Source organism: Helianthus annuus, chromosome 4 (genome assembly GCF_002127325.2).
Source record: "Helianthus annuus cultivar XRQ/B chromosome 4, HanXRQr2.0-SUNRISE, whole genome shotgun sequence".
Lineage (NCBI taxonomy): Eukaryota > Viridiplantae > Streptophyta > Magnoliopsida > Asterales > Asteraceae > Helianthus > Helianthus annuus.
In genome coordinates, this window is record NC_035436.2 from 84,011,870 (window position 1) to 84,032,517 (window position 20,648).

At 37.7% G+C, this 20,648-nt stretch overlaps 2 long non-coding RNA genes across 5 annotated transcripts; both read right to left on the reverse strand.

Moving 5' to 3' along the window:
- Positions 1–11,153: 11,153 nt before the first annotated feature.
- Positions 11,154–12,953, reverse strand: LOC110937139. Its single transcript, XR_002590582.2, has 2 exons — positions 12,844–12,953; positions 11,154–11,492 (listed from the first exon to the last, which is right to left on the reverse strand). It is a non-coding gene; the product is annotated as an uncharacterized LOC110937139 (long non-coding RNA).
- Positions 12,954–13,807: 854 nt separating this feature from the next.
- Positions 13,808–19,085, reverse strand: LOC110937138. 4 transcript variants are annotated; one of them, XR_002590581.2, is made up of 10 exons: positions 18,609–19,085; positions 18,487–18,529; positions 18,122–18,228; positions 17,998–18,038; positions 17,529–17,620; positions 16,449–16,892; positions 16,183–16,336; positions 15,799–15,970; positions 15,498–15,720; positions 13,808–14,146 (listed from the first exon to the last, which is right to left on the reverse strand). It is a non-coding gene; the product is annotated as an uncharacterized LOC110937138 (long non-coding RNA). The 4 variants fall into 4 exon arrangements; XR_002590580.2 differs by having other exon boundaries at positions 18,122–18,237; XR_002590579.2 differs by lacking the exon at positions 18,122–18,228 and having other exon boundaries at positions 16,183–16,351.
- Between the last annotated feature and the right edge of the window lie 1,563 nt (positions 19,086–20,648).

Genomic DNA, 20,648 nt, shown 5'->3' on the forward strand with positions numbered 1-20,648 from the left:
TACATCTTATCCGCACCAGGATGAATAGAGTACCGTGATTTGTGTGCCTCATCAAAAATAACTTTTCTCAACCCACCAAACAGAGGAACCCAAATCCTTTTCATAAAACACAACGTTCCTTCCTTGTTTGGTACTAGTTGCTTCTCCATCCCACGGAGATATTCTTCTTCAAAGTTTCTTTCCTTAAGAGCTTCCTTCTGCACGGCACGAATGCGCAGGGAAAGATCTGTTTGGATGATCATCTCCAAAGCCCTAACCCCTATGGGCTTGATCCTTTCTTTACGACTTAGGGCATCGGCGACCACATTTGCCTTCCCTGGATGGTACTTTATCTCGCAGTCGTAATTGTTCAACAATTCGACCCAACATCTTTGTCTCATGTTCAGCTCTTTCTGGTTGAATATGTGTTGTAAACTCTTGTGGTCTGTGAAGATTGTACACTTCGTACCATATAGGTAGTGTCTCCAGATCTTTAATGCAAATATTACTGGGCCTAGCTCCAAATCATGCGTGGTATAGTTCCTTTCATGTACTTTCAACTGGCGTGACGCGTAAGCTATAACTTTCTGGCGTTGCATCAACACACAACCCAATCCTTGACGTGAGGCATCACAGTATACCACAAAATCATCTGTACCTTCCGGTAGTGCTAAGATCGGCGCATTGTAGAGCTTATCCTTCAACAACTGAAATGCTTCCTCCTGTTTGATTCCCCAGTCCAACTTCTTATCCTTTTGTGTGAGGAGTGTCAGTGATTGAGCGATTTTTGAAAAATCCTCAATGAACCTTCGATAGTAACCAACCAAGCCTAAGAATTGTCGAATCTCGGTTGGCGTCTTTAGAGTTTCCCAATTTTTGATTGCTTCAATCTTGGTGGGGTCCACATGAATCCCATCCCCATTCACCACATGTCCAAGGAATTGGACTTCACGTAGCCAAAACTCGCACTTCGAGAATTTGGCATACAACTGTTCCTTTTTCAGCAACTCCAGAATAGCTCTTAAGTGCTGTTCGTGTTCAGCCTTTGTCTTTGAATAAATCAAAATATCGTCGATGAATACAATCACGAACTTATCTAGATACGGCTTGCAGACTCTGGTTCATTAGGTCCATAAAAACAGTTGGCGCGTTGGTTAGCCCAAACGGCATAACTAGGAACTCGTAATGTCCATAACGAGTTCGGAAGGCTGTTTTCGGAATACTCTCCTCTTGTATCCTTAACTGATGGTATCCAGATCGAAGATCGATCTTTGAGTAAAAGCTTGAACCTTGTAGTGGGTCAAATAGATCATCGATCCTTGGCAGAGGGTATCTATTCTTGATCATCAGCTTATTCAACTCCCGGTAGTCGATACACATACGAAAACTACCGTCCTTCTTCTTGACAAACAGGACCGGAGCTCCCCAAGGTGAGAAGCTTGGTCGGATAAAACCTTTGTCAAGTAACTCCTGGAGTTTTGTCGACAATTCTTGCATCTCTGAAGGTGCAAGTCTATAAGGTGCCTTAGCCACAGGCGCAGCGCCTGGAACTAAGTCAATACGGAACTCCACTTGCCTCTGGGGCGGCAATCTTGGCAAGTCATCTGGAAAGACTTCAGGATATTCCCTCATGACGGGGATGTCTTCGATTTTCGGCTCAGCGGCTTTCTTATCTACAATGTGTTCCAGGAAGGCAACATATCCCTTTTGTAAACACTTTCGCGCTTTCAAGCAGCTGATAATCCTCAAAGGCGTATCACGCTTTTCTCCATGAACCACAATTGTTTCACCATCTTCGGTTGGGATGCGAACGACCTTTTCGTGACAAACAATTTCTGCCTTGTTACTTGATAACCAATCCATTCCTACTACTACGTCGAAGCTTCCCAGCTGGACTGGTAGAAGATCCAAAGCAAACTCACGCTCTCCTAACTCGATTACACAACCTCTGACAACTTCATTTGCTTCTACTAACTTTCCATTCGCCAATTCAATTGAGTAGGGGATATCTAGTTTACTAGCGGCTAGACCAAGCATATTCTTAAATTCTAACGATACGAAGCTATAATCGGCACCAGTATCAAATAAAACGGATGCAAAGCGTTGGTTTATAGGGAACGTACCAGTAATAACATTGGGATTCTGGCGCGCTTCCCTCGCTTCGATATTGAAAACCCTTCCCCGTGCTTGGTTCAATTCCGGGCAGTTCCTCTTAAAATGCCCAATGTCACCACAGTTAAAACAACCCATTCTTTGACCATTTCCTGCTCCATTCCCAGCTTGATTGTTGTTTTGGTTACGATTCACATTACCAGCTTGATTCGCATTGCTGCCTTGATTCCCGTTTCCTCCATTGTTCCCCGGTGGGCGATTCCCAATACCACCACGATTATTGTTTCTATTTCCAAATCCTCCTTGGCCTCCCCGGCCAGTACTAGCCCAGTAAGAATCCTTCAAGTGGCCTAGTCTTCCACAAGCTTCACATACTTTTGGCCCGCATCGGCCAGAATGATGACGCTGGCAGGAGTTACACTTGGGATGAGTACCCATATATCCCTTTCCTCTCCTTCCAGTACCAGTCATAGCTTGAACCGGTGCGCTTGGTTCTCCTTTCCTGCCATCACTGCTTGTGCCTTGTTTGAAATTCGAGAATTTTCTTTTGTTATCCCCGGACGACTCTACATGAGTCTCCTTCTTCTTTTGCTCAACATCAGAAAACTTGTTTAGGCGGATAGCCTCCTCAGTGAGAGCTACGCTTAGATCGATCGCCTCGGTGATTGTTGCCGGTTTTGAGGTGGTCACCATACTAATGATTTGAGGAGCTAAACCCCAAATGAAGCGCTCAATCCGCTTGAATTCTGGCGTGACCATATAAGGTACCACCTGTGATACGTCGTGAAACCTCTGAACATATTCCGCAATTCTCGGACCTTCCATCTTCAAATGCTAAAACTCAGTTTCCAACCTCTGGATCTCAGCGCGAGAGCAATACTTTTTGCGCATGAGCTCTTTCAGCTCGTTCCACGTCAATGCATAGGCTGCGGCTTCACCAAGTGTTTGGACTTGTAAATTCCACCATGACAGGGCTCCGTCCAAGAATAGCCTAGAGATGTAGGTAACCTGCTGATCTGGAGCGCATTTGCTCATGCGGAGAACTGATTCTGTCTTTTCTGCCCAACGAACAAAAGCAACAGCACCTCCGGTGCCATCAAAGTTTACAGGTTTGCAGTCTAAGAACTGCTTGTAGGTGCACCCTGCACATACGTTACAATATTCAAATGGTGTTAGCAAACTTGCTAGAGATTTCCAATTATATCATGGTATGTCTTAATGACTTAGTATTACCATGAGGCGGATTGTTGTTGCCGGTATTGCCAGATTTACTTCCGCTAGCTCCTCCTTGAGAGGCGGCGTATTGCGCGATGGCGACAGCAATGATTTGTTGAAGTTCTGCCTCGTTGGCAGGCATGCGTGGATCACGTTTCGGTGGCATCTTCTAAAAGATGGTTTACGCGAGTCAGGTCATGGTAGGTAAAGTGTGCGTATAAAACGATAGTAGTAATACATAACATCTCATGTTAAAATAAACCAAACACATAACATCTCATGTTATAAACAATCAATCACACAACATCCCATGTTATAAATATATCAATAAATCAGCCATGCATGTAATGAGAATACTGCAATTAAGCTTTTATATAACCAAGACCACGATTACAATGTTTACAAGTTCCACAAATGTAACATACATCCAAAAGGGAGCAAGGGTCACAACGTCTTTGTCCGAAACGTCTAAACATATACAAATACCAAACATCAAAAGTCATAATCGTCAGGTGGTCTTCAAAAAGCTATGTAGCCGACTTAATCGCCGTCTTCTCATCAAAAGTGGCGGTACCTGCATCAAACCAAAAGAGCCCTCATGCTGCTGGTGGTGGAGGAGGAAAATGAAAATAGAACAAACTGCGCATGAGGAGCCAATCCTCCTCCATGGCGTGGTGAGAATGCGACAGACACTCTATCTGCTGCTCCAAGACCTGGACACGACGCGTCAGCGCCTCATGCTGTAGCATGAATGAAATGAGGACATCCTCCGTAGAAGGCCCGACATAATAGGGATGATATGGATCTGTCGGCGGCATGATGGATGATGTTGTCCAGAGAAAAGGCTCGCTGGATGGAATAAAAGGTGGTACAGTGAACGGTGGAACAGGGGGAACAGCAGTATGGTGAGGGATCTGCGGTGCAAACTGATCCCCTCCGGTCAGAAAAGGTGCATGGCCAAAAGGCTGATGAGAGGGGCCCTTTCCAGGACGCAGCGGAGGGATCTCCTGGAGAAATGTGATGGGCAGATCTGTGCGATGCGCATCAGCAATGTGTGTGGGGAACAAGGGTGCATCAAAAGGAGCTAAAGCTGGTGCAACCGGTACTACAAAAGGTGGAACATCATCATCGGCCTCTATCCACCCATTCCGGGTGTCAGCATACTGAGGGTCGACATGAGCCGCAAAGAGTGCGTGGTCGGGCTCTAGAGGCACCGGGTCAGGAAAAGGAGCAACAACATCAGGCTCAGCGGGTATATCAGCATGAATAGGTGGTGGAACAGAGGAAGCTACCGACTCAGGAGAATCAGGAATCGATGAATCAGAATGGGCCTCCTCATCAGGAATCTCAACTAACGGAAAAGAGACATCGTCTGCAATCTGGGCCCCGCCCTCATGGTGGTCCTCAGGGGGACCCTCGAATAGATCGAGGTCGTCATCGGACTCAACATCGTGTGGCAAATCCTCTGCAGGAAATGCAGCGAGTGGAACAGGAGCAGGGATCTCCACAAGAGGTAGATCCCCGGCAGGAACACCATCAGCATGAGGTATGTCATCCCCAAAATCGGGTATAGCAAAAGGCTGGAATGCATCCTCGTCAGTGCTGTCTGTATCTGATGTGTGAACCTCTGAATCAGTGTACATCGGGTCGTCAGAGTCTACTGCCACTGGGTCTGAAACCCCGCTCGATGAAGACATAGTGCCTGTAATACAACCACAGATATGCACATATATGAATCATATAATCAAGTAAACACATTAGTCACCAATAAGCAATCAAATAGTTCTCCTAGTCCCACTAGCCTCCCAGACTGCTCTCCCTAGTCCCACTAGCCAATTTTCCCAGCCTCCCAGACTGACTCCCTAGTTCCACTAGACAATTTTCCCAGCCTCCCAGACTGACTCCCTAGTCCCACTAGACAACCACCTCGGTCTCCCAGACCGAGCCTCGGCCTCCCAGACCGAGCCTCGGCCTCCCAGACTGAGCCTAACAATAATAAATAAAATGTGCTCAACGTTTGTAAAAATATTTTGGACTTGGACTTAAGTGGTATGCAGTGTAAAAATGTTTTCGTGAGAGCCCTAGTGATCATAGTCTAGACTCGAGAAAGAATCCTAGTTCGCTATGATTAGAGCTCTGATACCAAGCTGTCACACCCTGGCTTTGCGGAAGCGTGGTTAATTTGGTGTGACTTCTTAATACCATAGCTTAATCATAACAAAGCTATATGAAAATAAAACCATGCAAGTTCATCCATTGATTTAAGTTGAAAAGTAAAACCACCACAACATTGTCTTAATGCGTTGACACATGCAACGGAAATTACAGTACTACAAAATAAAAATATTGTTCAAAAGACACCAACACCAACATGAAACCAACGCAGTTTAAGAACTGTGACTCGTCCAGGAAAAAGTCACATCCCTTAAACTTGGATGACCTCATAACTTTAACGCAGCGTGAAAACGGAGCATACCGTGCCAGATCCTTTAATTCCCTGAAATACATGTAAGTTGGAAAATCAACATAATGTTGAGCGAGTTCATGTGTAAGTGAGTATGTAAAAACCTTGTAAGTATAAAAACCCTGGTATGTAGCAAAAAAGGAAAAAGAGATCACCAATGGTTTGCAAGGCCATTGATATGTGTGAAGTGCAAGTAGGAAGACTCAAACCTAGCGGATTTTGCGTTGGGCACAAAGTCACCCCAAGGTCCGTTCTGCTGGGCCTGGGGTTGGGCTCGCTACACCCAGATAGATCTGCCGCTTACGTCCCTCGGTCCTATAATGAGGATTAATGGCCTCCAGTTCCCGCCTACCCACCCACATGATCTAAGTAGTAACTCTCCTTACGCTAACCATACCATGTAAAAAGTACTCGTAATCATAGTAACATGTATTTCACCCCCGCAGTTTAGAAAACTGAAAACAGTTAAGAGAAAAGGGGGACATGAACTCACAGTAGTGCGTCCTCGATAACAGCAACTCAAACTCGGTCTGCAACACGACAACCTACAACGTGCTAATATCTATTAGACGAACGGCCGTGCCTTAGCTTAGAGTTTTAACGTTCTTGGGGAAATAGTTAGACAACTATTTCGTGTTTATACTTCTTAATTATTGTATAAATAGATTCCTTCCCAAGGATGGGGTATTCGTACATGTATTATGTATTTGGTGACTTAAAGTATTGACAAAATACATTTTCAAGTCTCATTTCCAACACGTTAAAGTTTTATGTCAAAACTCATGGCGAGGTTTAATTCCGAGAAATAAAGTTAAACATACTTGTTAGAAAAATATTTTTTTCCATGTCTTGGTATTTTTAGAAAAAATCGCCAGAACTTCCCCTAAAAACGGGAGTGTCCGTGCTAGTACGCACATCTTTTTCTTTTAGAAATCAACCCACGATCGTCAACAATCAACCCTTACGTTTTAACACGCAAAACACTACCTTTGTCGTTTCAGTTTTAATATCTGAAAAACTGGACTGTTTTCGGACGATTAAATAAAATACTTAACTTATTGCAAAAATTCCCAAATTTTTGCAGAACGTCCTAATCGACCCACAAATTATTGTGTAAAAATATCGGGGTCTAGTTCATTATCAATAATTAATAGAAAATCGTTTACCGAACTGTGATCAGATTTGTCACATTCTGATCACAGTTTACGGAATAATTCGTCTAAAATTCCTCGTAAGTCCGTTTATCGAAATTCCAGTTGGGGGGGGGGGGGTCACAAATACATCAGTGACCATCTTTGATAACAATTTCAGGGGCTGGTTCGGTTTAGATTTCAAGTTGTGACTGAAAACATATGACCCATTTTACTGCAGTTAAAATCAGCCTTAGCTGCTGTCACGAAAACAGACTTTTAAAATAGTAACCCACCTCAGAAAAATACAATTCCAGCGCCATTTTCTTCGTTTTTCGAAAAGACACGATTTAGGCTTCAGAAATTCCGTTTTTCGATTTATTAAAGTCCGTTTACAGCCTGTTGAAGGCGGCTGAAAAAGTACATCAGCATGTTATTTTAAAGTTTAGATGTTATTAATCGTGTTACAAGTGTCCGATTAACAGGTTTAACAATAAAACAACTTTTAAACATCAAGTATGATTTAACCAACCCTCAAACCAACAAGATTCCGCTTCATGATTCAGACATAAGTAAACTTTTATGTTCATCTACTTGTTCTTGCCACTTTAGTGATTTAAACATACTACACCTTTTGATCAAAGAAACGAGATGAAACAAGATTAACAAGAACGTAACAAAGGACTTACTACTAGCTTATAGCTAGGGATGAAATCTTGTGAAGAAGTGATGAGAAAATGATGGTGGAAAATACTTGAAACAAGCTCCTTTGAAAGCCCTTCAAGAAGCAACCTCCATGGATTCAACCTTGAAGCTTTGAATGGTACATAATGTGAAGAAGATGGAGATGTTTAAGTGAGGGTGGTGGTTTTGGTTTGGGGCAGCCGAAATAACAGAGGTGAAGTGAGGGTGAAATCTTGTGAAGTGAAATGTGATCTAGGAGGCCATGCTTCTTATAGTCATCCTACATATTTTATGCTTACAAGATTAAGTCACCCTCTAATAAAATATGTAACAAATCAAGTTAGGAGATTTGAGGTATGGCAAGAATGTTGTGGGGGCCCCACTTGGGAACTAAAATCGTTGGGGGGGGGGATGTTTGCAAAAATTGTAACTATAAGTTAGAACTCAAGTATTAGGATGATATATGTTAGATTGTTTATTTTTAGCGGGTGTTATGGCATACGGGGATCATGACTAGCCAAAAATAATGAGACAAGGTATTTGACAAAAATTTAGTGTCCCGGGTAATGTCTGGTTATACGATTAAATACCGTTCCGTTAAAATGTTTAATTATGCCGAAAAAGGTCCTTTATGTATATTTTTGTAACATAAATTATTCCCAGTACTTAGGAAAATATACGAGACCGTTCTGCAATGTTTTTGCACTTTATTAGTAATTTAAAATGCTGAGTTTTGTATTAAAGTGCAGAATTTTGTACTTAAAGTACGTTTTAGGCACATCCGGTCACTATAAACTTCACCTAGTGACGTAGTTCTACAATCCTCACCTCCCTACACTCACTACTAGTGTAGTAAACTATTCCCGGCTCATACTGGCCTTAGAGGCAATGTCCGCCTGATGCTGGTTATGTCAGCATGTTTGATGGGTATCCCGTATAGTGTGCTCACTATGCTTTTTGTGCATCAAGGTTGTCACTGGTGTTTGTGCATAAATAATAGAGTGACAGTATAAAATGTGATGCTTGAGCATGTATGTATCAGAAATCAGTAAGCAGTTTAATCACAGTTGTAAGCAAGCACAGTAATTAAGAGGTAATTAAATATTAATTAATTTGTACGGATACCTGGTTTGGTGAGGGTTGTCACACCCTAGCCATTAGTGCTAGTAGTAAGTCTTCTAATCACTATTTTAGTTCATGTTTATGTTATGTACAAGTCACACAATCTAAGTAACTAAACTTTAATAGATGAATATGTGAAGATCTAAAAAAATCATGAAGAAAACAAGTAATTTTTGTGATTTTTGGTGTATGTGATGAAGTTGTTGTTGTTGAATCTTGTGTGTATGTTTAGATCTAGCATGTTAAGCTTGTTAGAAGCTTAGATCTAACAAGTTTAAGCATGGATCTTGAAAGATCCATGGTTAAACTTGAAGATGAACTTGTGAAAGAATTATGTGAGCTTAGAAAAGGATTTTGAAGCATGAACTTGTAATCTTGAAGTAACAAAGTATATGTAAACTAACTTTTGAAACTAAAATCCATGAAAAGTTTGTTAGAAGTTCATCAAGAGGCTTGTTTATGTAAGGTTCAAAGTTGTTAAGTATGAATCTTGTAAGATCCAAGATGAAACATGGTTTTAAACATAAAGATATTTCTAATGAACATAAAAGTAGTCTTTGAACATGATTTTCAAGACTTTGAAACCATAAAACTCATGGATGGATTGATTAGTAAATTAAAGTTTCATGGAAGTTTGTTTAAAAATTACAAGAACACTTGTTTTTGTAAAGATCATTGTATGTAAAGTGTAGTTCTAAAAGACTACACATTTTTAACAAAAATCAAGTTCACCATAATGTTTCACATGAAGAAATTAGTGTATGTTATCGGTAAAAATTGTTGGAAATTGTTTTTGGTGTTGAAAAGAAAATAAAAACTGTGTTGAAAACATGGGGAAACCTCCATTTTTAGGGGAAACTATGTCAAAATTTTTATAAATTTTGACACTTAGAAAAATATAAGTTTTGATGAAACTTATTCCCTAAAAATTCATTTAAAATTATTTAATAAGGTTTCCTGATTTTTGTACCAATTACAAGTTAAGAAATGATGATTTCTTTAAGTTAAAATTAATATTAAATATGTATATCTTTAGGAAAAATATATATATATGTAATCACCAAATTTTGTGCTAAGTGTATATTATGTGTATTATACGTTGTAGTGCATTAGGATGATGAAAAATACATTAAATACTCCCAATGAGTATCACCAACAAAATACGCATACAAATACATGACAAATACCCAATATTAGTCATGCAAAATAACCCATGAAAGGGTATATGGACAAACACAAGAAAATATATTTGCATAAATATATTGGACGATTCGGAAAATGGACACCTTGGACAAAATATATAAATATTCCAGGAATTTAACTCGTATCTTGACAAATTTGGTAAACGATACTCTCAAAAGCGAACAAACGACAAAGTATGTATTTTTACAATTATTATGAAAATATATCATATTTTGTCAACTTGAAAATATGTTATTTTGAAGTGTTAGGAAATATATATATTTCCATAAACAACTCAAAAATATAGTATTTTGGTGGAAACTAAAAATGTATATTTTCTAACTTTGATCTTAAAAATAGATTATTTTTTTTTAAGATGAATGGATACATAGATATTTTAACAAGTCGAATTATAGATATTTTTCTATAAAATTTTCTTACTATATATATATATACTAGCCATTTACCCGCGCGATGCGGCGGGAGTTGCGATTTGCAAAAGGATACTCGTTTACAAAGCCTTGAACAACAAAGTATCTTGTACTTTCATCGTTGGTGGGGTGCTTGCACGATGTGGAGGGAAGCACAACATTTAAGTATTTAGGGATGTGCACAGATCAGTTTGGTTGTGAGCCACAATCAAAACCGTGACCGGACATTTGGTTAGCCTTTTTGTATTACCATTTGGTTTCAGTTAACCATAAGTTCGGTTTTCATTTTTTTTCCAAGGTCGGTTTCGTTTTTGGTTAAAAAGCGAAAATGTGTTATATGACCACTTTTCGTTGTAAGTTTGCTGGCTAAAATCGCCTGGTGGCATGTTTTTTTTCATCAATGTTAGTGTTCCGACAGACCAAGGCTCGATAGGCGACGATTTGATTTTCTTTCCCAGCTTGACGGGTTTGAAGACGTGGAGAAGAGGGTGCAAGCAAAGTTTACAACTCTGTTGGGAGTATCAGGTTGTTTTTTATATTGTAGACATGTTATAATTTGCCTTTTAGTATTGGTTTTCAATTTACTTAACTTTAAAAAACCAGCCCATTTGACTCATTAGAGAAAAAACTTTGCCCAAGTTGACCCATTCATCCATGAACCAGTCAAAGTTTACCCAAAAGGTACGAAAATAGAGTTAAAAATGTGAAAATTATTTTTTTCAAATAAACCACCTAAAAAGTAAAAACATCAAGAACATCAGGTAACCCATTTAGTGCCTTAGTGGCACTGCAAGATACCAGATCAACCAAGAAACAACATGAAGCCACCTACTGTGCAACTTAAGGGGCAACTGGTTGGCCAGCTATTGCTCGATATAGTTTAACAAATCTAGGCAGCATCAATATTAACGATCAATGAAATGCTTTTGCCAAGAACAAATCAACATTTTGGAACTGATGGTGATAGGCATGCTGCCATCTTACTCGATTTGTTATATATTTAAAATCAAAACATGTTTAAATATTCAATTCTGTTGTAATATGTGGTTCCTCTTTTTCTTGATGATGTCGGTGTTTGGATTCCTCGGTCGTTATCCGGGGACCAAATAAAAAAAGGCATTTTGATAATCTGGAAGTGAGGACCAACCAAACTTCTATATTACAGTCCAGAACCTGCATATCAGTAATAAATAATGATTATCATAAAAACTAAAACAAAAATATGTGTACTTAAGCAAACATTATTCGGAAAAACTTGTAAATCAACATTAAGAAGTGGCTTGATTGTTTTTTTTTAATAAAAAAACTTTACTATGTTTGGGAATTTTGATATTTCTAGTTGTGTGGTTCTGTGTTGCAATGCTCAGACTTTTGTTTTTACAACTATTCAGGATTAATCCCCTTGATTCATAGAAACTAACAACTAAACCATTCAGGTCCAATTATGACACCATATTTTGTTATGTCTAAATCTTTCATGACCACATTTGTAACACCATCTTCTAGCGCCTTCTTGCCAGCAGATAACAAGTAAAGTATAAACTTATCTACCCGAACACGACCCGTTCAACTCGAATACATATGAACACGAACACGACCCGATATTCGCGGGTTGACACGAACACGACCCGTTCAACTCGATTTTTTTTACTTTCTAAATTTTTTCCGCAAATTAATATATTAAAATTCACTAAAAAAACACAAATGTATATAATAAAATTACATTTAAATTAAGAAATCTTATTTTAATATCTCATTTTAAGTTATAACTATGACATATAATACACTCCCAATTTAATTTATGATATACAACATATCGTAAAAAATATAATATAATACAAATGGGTTAAACGGGTCAACCCACCAACCCGACCGAGTTGACCCAAACCTGACCCATTTAGCTAAACGGGTTCGTGGGTTCAACTCCAAACTGACCAGACCCCATTTAGACTAAACCCAAACCCGCGAATTTCGTATTAGCCCCAATTGACGTTTGCATTTCTCATCACTTTACACCCTTCTGTCAGTTGACCGATTGTTTGACCGGTATGTTGTTAACATCCATGAGGGTATTATTGGACGGAAGCGTGTACAGTGACGAACTATGCAAACGTTAATGGGGCGGGTGCAAATTGACGTTTACTCAAAAAAGAAACTTCATAATATAAAGCGCCACCTGTAAATATTAAACACTTGTTGGGTGGTGGACGTGTCGTTGGTGTCGACCAGGGTACCAACAAAAGTAACAAAAGTGGTCGTGCGTGATGCTATTTGGACACATTTTAAGTTAACAAGATTGCTCATTTTGACTTGCTGTATAATTTGAGTAGACCCAAATAAACACATAAGCAAACATTTTAACCCAAATCAGCCCAAAAGGTGAGACTATAGTACTCTTAAATCTTGAGTTGACTTCAATGTTGGATGAATGTTTATGCATATCATTGTTACAATCAGTGCAAACTGCAACATTTAGTGGTATAATTGTACAAAAATATTCATAACAAATGGAAGCTAGTTGTACCTTCAAAGTTTGAATAAAACTTTTTCTTCATGTAAGCCAGCTTCTTTAAAATTCAACTTTCCACCTCAACAGAGGACCAAGGACCAATTGGAGACAAGAAACATACGAATTATAGATATTTTTCTATAAAATTTTCTTACTATATATATATATACTAGCCATTTACCCGCGCGATGCGGCGGGAGTTGCGATTTGCAAAAGGATACTCGTTTACAAAGCCTTGAACAACAAAGTATCTTGTACTTTCATCGTTGGTGGGGTGCTTGCACGATGTGGAGGGAAGCACAACATTTAAGTATTTAGGGATGTGCACAGATCAGTTTGGTTGTGAGCCACAATCAAAACCGTGACCGGACATTTGGTTAGCCTTTTTGTATTACCATTTGGTTTCAGTTAACCATAAGTTCGGTTTTCATTTTTTTTCCAAGGTCGGTTTCGTTTTTGGTTAAAAAGCGAAAATGTGTTATATGACCACTTTTCGTTGTAAGTTTGCTGGCTAAAATCGCCTGGTGGCATGTTTTTTTTCATCAATGTTAGTGTTCCGACAGACCAAGGCTCGATAGGCGACGATTTGATTTTCTTTCCCAGCTTGACGGGTTTGAAGACGTGGAGAAGAGGGTGCAAGCAAAGTTTACAACTCTGTTGGGAGTATCAGGTTGTTTTTTATATTGTAGACATGTTATAATTTGCCTTTTAGTATTGGTTTTCAATTTACTTAACTTTAAAAAACCAGCCCATTTGACTCATTAGAGAAAAAACTTTGCCCAAGTTGACCCATTCATCCATGAACCAGTCAAAGTTTACCCAAAAGGTACGAAAATAGAGTTAAAAATGTGAAAATTATTTTTTTCAAATAAACCACCTGAAAAGTAAAAACATCAAGAACATCAGGTAACCCATTTAGTGCCTTAGTGGCACTGCAAGATACCAGATCAACCAAGAAACAACATGAAGCCACCTACTGTGCAACTTAAGGGGCAACTGGTTGGCCAGCTATTGCTCGATATAGTTTAACAAATCTAGGCAGCATCAATATTAACGATCAATGAAATGCTTTTGCCAAGAACAAATCAACATTTTGGAACTGATGGTGATAGGCATGCTGCCATCTTACTCGATTTGTTATATATTTAAAATCAAAACATGTTTAAATATTCAATTCTGTTGTAATATGTGGTTCCTCTTTTTCTTGATGATGTCGGTGTTTGGATTCCTCGGTCGTTATCCGGGGACCAAATAAAAAAAGGCATTTTGATAATCTGGAAGTGAGGACCAACCAAACTTCTATATTACAGTCCAGAACCTGCATATCAGTAATAAATAATGATTATCATAAAAACTAAAACAAAAATATGTGTACTTAAGCAAACATTATTCGGAAAAACTTGTAAATCAACATTAAGAAGTGGCTTGATTGTTTTTTTTTAATAAAAAAACTTTACTATGTTTGGGAATTTTGATATTTCTAGTTGTGTGGTTCTGTGTTGCAATGCTCAGACTTTTGTTTTTACAACTATTCAGGATTAATCCCCTTGATTCATAGAAACTAACAACTAAACCATTCAGGTCCAATTATGACACCATATTTTGTTATGTCTAAATCTTTCATGACCACATTTGTAACACCATCTTCTAGCGCCTTCTTGCCAGCAGATAACAAGTAAAGTATAAACTTATCTACCCGAACACGACCCGTTCAACTCGAATACATATGAACACGAACACGACCCGATATTCGCGGGTTGACACGAACACGACCCGTTCAACTCGATTTTTTTTACTTTCTAAATTTTTTCCGCAAATTAATATATTAAAATTCACTAAAAAAACACAAATGTATATAATAAAATTACATTTAAATTAAGAAATCTTATTTTAATATCTCATTTTAAGTTATAACTATGACATATAATACACTCCCAATTTAATTTATGATATACAACATATCGTAAAAAATATAATATAATACAAATGGGTTAAACGGGTCAACCCACCAACCCGACCGAGTTGACCCAAACCTGACCCATTTAGCTAAACGGGTTCGTGGGTTCAACTCCAAACTGACCAGACCCCATTTAGACTAAACCCAAACCCGCGAATTTCGTATTAGCCCCAATTGACGTTTGCATTTCTCATCACTTTACACCCTTCTGTCAGTTGACCGATTGTTTGACCGGTATGTTGTTAACATCCATGAGGGTATTATTGGACGGAAGCGTGTACAGTGACGAACTATGCAAACGTTAATGGGGCGGGTGCAAATTGACGTTTACTCAAAAAAGAAACTTCATAATATAAAGCGCCACCTGTAAATATTAAACACTTGTTGGGTGGTGGACGTGTCGTTGGTGTCGACCAGGGTACCAACAAAAGTAACAAAAGTGGTCGTGCGTGATGCTATTTGGACACATTTTAAGTTAACAAGATTGCTCATTTTGACTTGCTGTATAATTTGAGTAGACCCAAATAAACACATAAGCAAACATTTTAACCCAAATCAGCCCAAAAGGTGAGACTATAGTACTCTTAAATCTTGAGTTGACTTCAATGTTGGATGAATGTTTATGCATATCATTGTTACAATCAGTGCAAACTGCAACATTTAGTGGTATAATTGTACAAAAATATTCATAACAAATGGAAGCTAGTTGTACCTTCAAAGTTTGAATAAAACTTTTTCTTCATGTAAGCCAGCTTCTTTAAAATTCAACTTTCCACCTCAACAGAGGACCAAGGACCAATTGGAGACAAGAAACATACGAATATCGGGTCAAATCTATTCATGTCCATCCAAAAAGTGGGTTGATTAGTCGAAGCTAGAAGTCTAGCCCACATTCTATCTATCAACTTCACAACATTTGTAACCTCAGTTACACGCTGCAATACATGCACATCAAAACTAATGAGTCGGGTGATATACGCGTTTGGATATGCGGTATGCGTATGTGCGCTTACCTCAATTGGAATATACGCGTTTGGATATGCGGTATGCGTATGTGCTGTTCACAGGTCCCATAGTGAAACCCGAGTATGGCCATGGCCCCATGAACGGCACTTTAAGCAAGAAGTGTGCAATAGATACTATCATACGCATTACTTGGAACAGCCCGGATCATGTATGTTGGATCTGCACAATAACTTGGTTAAAAAAGAGCATAAATTTAAAAAATGTACATGAAAAAACCTACATGGAAATACGACAGAACAAGTTAATTCCCAAAAAGTACCTATGTATTTCATGTTTAAAAATCTCGGTTTCGATTTTTTTGTCAGTTTCAGTTGGCAAACTGTTTTTTTTTTTTTTTTGTACATCTCTAATCATAAGCCTTTTTAGCTTACCCAGATGCAAAACCGCAATCTTTTATTCAAGTCTTTAGCATGAAGGGACTTGTTTATTGAGTAATCCTCCAAATGTCTAGCATTAGATACTCTTCAAATGTGCACTACAACCGAAAATGAGAGTCGATCCCTTACACAGTGATGAGTAAAAAACCTGAGAAGCATATTACTGGCTGAACTCAGCACTTTCTAAATTCGAGTAAAAAAAGCATATGTAAAGTCCTTTCAGGTAGTAAGAACTTATGAGCATAATTAAGTATTAATACCTCTTGCAGCTCTCATTTAGCATTCTTGAGGCCGCCAATGTCTTCCCATCTTACATTGGGCACTTCCACAACAGTCTCATGAAGTGTAGATGGATTGCTAAGCTAACAACATGAAAACGTGCCCGGGTTGGTTCAGGTTGAGAACCACTATGGGTCTTCAAGTATGCATAGACACCTAGGCCCATTAACTGCTGGCACCCATTTGGGGCCTTGGTCCGAAACCGGTAGTTGAGATCCAAATTATCAGCCCAGTTAGTAAACAGGCCTTTAGTCCCTTTATTTGGTACCGAGTAATGAGACTTTTGCACCATCCAAGCAACCCAGAATGGGGCCTTCAACAGCCATATCCGAAGCAAAACGTAGGCCCAGAAAACAACATTGCAGCATATATTGATGATACCCAGGTGAAGAATTACTGGAATACCCTTGGACTCGAACTTTTGCCTGTTGCATTTTTCCCAACCCAGCGCAACAGCAATAATCCAATGAGCGTTAAAGTATCAAACTTTATCTTAAAATTGGTCTTTTAAAGATTTATTTGTTCGTATTTGTTTTTATGATCAAAAGATTTTTTTTATTGTACAAACTTAACAGAGAACTTAAGCAACTTGAAACAAAAAGAACACACATAAACACACCTAAACACACACACAAACATAAAAATAGCAAAAAGAGCAGTCAGACCAATTGTTTGGAATAAAACCCCAATCAAAAGTAGTTTTATGATCTACAAAAGAGCAGATATATAAAAGTTTACGCTTTATATTCACAGATCTCATCAAAAAGTAGAAAAAAATAAACAATCATAACCGCATAACAACTTGCAAATTTAAAAATCTGTCATAAAGGGTTTAATCAACAATCAAACAAACAAAAAAAAGACTACCCCCAACTCAAATTCAACATCAAACCCTAGTCGAATTCTGTACAGATCGACTAATAGTCTAATAGTAACAATACCAAGATCAATTTCACAAAATTATCAAAACCCATCAAAAGGGTTTTGAGTTTAATCCAAAAGCTGAATTGGGTATTCATTAAAAATCAATCAAGATTGAATCTTTGAACGAATGAACTCACCTGTCTGTTGTTTTTCAAGACTTTTCTTGAGCTTGTTGTGGCATCTGAAAAAATGAAAGAAAGGTCGTCGTCTTTGGTTGCTTTTGTGGTGGCTGGAGGAGAGAGAAAGAGAGGGGGAAAAACCAATCGTCAATCAATAAGAGATTACTTGAGTGGTTCGTTTTTTTATTGCAATATAACAAAATTGTTTGCAAGATTGAGTGTTTCAGTACTTCACACTTGTACACAAGACTCACTCAATATCACAAACTGTATGGTTTTTGTTTTGCATTTAGTCAAGAAAAATTGTTTGCAAGATTGAGTGTTTCAGTACTTCACACTTGTACACAAGAGTCACTCAATATCACAAACTGTATTGTTTATGTTTTGGATTTAGTCAAGAAAAATGATTTCTCTGTTGTAACAGAAAATAATACATGATTAATCAAACATGACCGTCAAACTATCTAAGATTGGAAGTCAATAATACCAGTTTAATAGCTACTTCTTCACCACTTTGAATATTGACACCTGCAATATCATCAAAGATGAAGATCATCCACATTCATTAATACATAACACCTGGAATTGAATTCCCAAAATGAAGATTATACCTAAATAAAGTTCACCAAACGACCCATTCCCAATTTTCCTTTTAAGCTTAAACTTCCCACCAACAGTATGATCCATAACTCTTACTTCAATCCCAACTTAGATCTATCTATAAACACTTAACCCCATTTCACAATTTCATCAAAATTAACCAAAATTCAACATTCCCAATTACATAACAACAAAAACTATACCAAACCCTAATCTTGATTTTGATAAAACATCACAATCATCAACTCGAGAACCGTAATTCTTGAATACCCTTTTTAATTCAATACCAAACGATCAAGAATCAACTCGATTAGGGTTTTTGTTCAACTAAGTCCTGTCGCACATTTGAATCATTTTAGAGTTTAACATGTTATACCTTCTCTAGAGATTCTCCTTCCCTTCTCTCTGTATGGTTCTTTCTGTAGAAAGATTTAGCAAAAGACCCTTATAAAACCATATGAAATCAGCTAACTTGAATCAGATCTTGAATATTAATACCTTAAAGTTTGTCAAGTGGTCGGAATCGCTAGCTTAACCAAACAACCACCATTTACAGCCGCTGATGAGAGCAAAATCAGAATTGATCCGGTGAAATCTTACACCGCTGAAGTTGTTCTTGCTGCAAACAAAGCTAAAGCCTTGCACATTATACAACAGGAACATTAAGGGTATTCTTCTATATAAAGTAGGTGCGGAGCTGGCTAACTGCCCAGATCTGAAGAGGAATCGTAGATCTGAAGAAGAAACAAACACAGATCTGAAGAGGAATCGTAGACCTGAAGAGAAACAAACTGTAATCTGAAGAGGAATTGCACATCTTAGGGTCGTCTTCTTGGTATCGTGATGGATTTGGGCTGTGATAAGTTTGTAGGGTTTCTTGAGAGAGAATGGTTGCCAGATTTTGAGATTTGATTTTGAAAAGACAGATGTATGGGGAAGTGGGGATGAGCAGGGATTCAAATTTTGAACAAAAAGGATTGGCCGCCCACAAATTAGATATCCCGCCCAAGAGTTCTGTATGTGTTGAAAAGGTACTTTCAACACCTTTGTGCTTAAGAGGTTGTACAATGGGCTTTAAAAACTTGTAAAGTGGCAAATGACCATTTCTATCCTTCCTATATGCTTTATAAAGTAGTATATATATATATATATATATATATATATATATATATATATATATATATATATATATATATATATATATATATATATATGGGAGGGTTATCTTGAGAACCCTAAATATTGCGAGAACCGTGAGAACGAACGAAAAAACCAATCAAAACCAATTTTTTTTTAATATAAACCTCATTGTAATTAAGATACAACATCAAAAAAAGAATTTACAACATCAAATAATTCATTTCTCCTTTCAAAATCACTCTTTTTAAATTTTTTACACATGTGTAAATATAACAGATTTACACATGTGTAAATGGCAAACTTACATATGTGTAAATTTTCTTTATTTACGAATTCACGTAAATTTAACGTGTATATTAAATTCCTCACATTGTATTCGAATAATAATATTAAGTGTAAAAAAAATTTTGAATTTGAATTGTTTTTGACCAAGTTCTCGCGATTTTTTCATTTGTTCTCACGGTTCTCACAATATTTAGTGTTCTCATTTAAACCCTCCCCTATATATATATATAGGGCTGCTAGAATGAAAACCACCCCGAGTTGTAAGAACCGCGAGAACTACACCCCACGGAGCGCCGTTCGCCATGATTTTTTACGGCTGTGTTTATAATACACACATCTACTTGTAAAAAAAAATCATGGCGAACGGCGCTCCGTGGGGTGTAGTTTTTTACACCACAAGTTTGGTGTTTTTTAATTTTTTTTTTCTTTTTTTTTCACCAAACTTGTGGTGTAAAAAACTACACCCCACGGAGCGCCGTTCGCCATGATTTTTTACGGCTGTGTTTATAATATACACATCTACTTGTAAAAAAAAATCATGGCGAACGGCGCTCCGTGGGGTGTAGTTCTCGCGGTTCTTACAACTCGAGGTGGTTTTCATTCTAGCGGCTCCCTATATATATATATATATATATATATATATATATATATATATATATATATGTATATATATATATATATTAAGCATATAAAAATGGTGATTTTAATGATGCAAAAACAATATTCCGGAAAACTACACGTAAATTAAGTATGAAATACTTAATGAATACAAAAAAAATACGTATTTCTATATGTATAAATACATACCGACATACACTACCTACACTTGGTAAAATGCCCGTAAGCAAGTATTATGCATAAATACGAGAATACAAAAGGACATACTCAAAATACAAGTATACTTATACAAAATAGTGTTGAAAATATTATTTAACAAATTATTTATACTTATTTTTGGGAAAATAATATAAGTAACATATTTGGAACAAGTTAAAAATATAGATTATTTTTAACACCTATCGTTTGTCAAGCATTACATAAACAAATATATTATAGGGAGTAAAATATATATTCACAAGCATACGACACGGAATTCCAAGTATGAGAATGCGA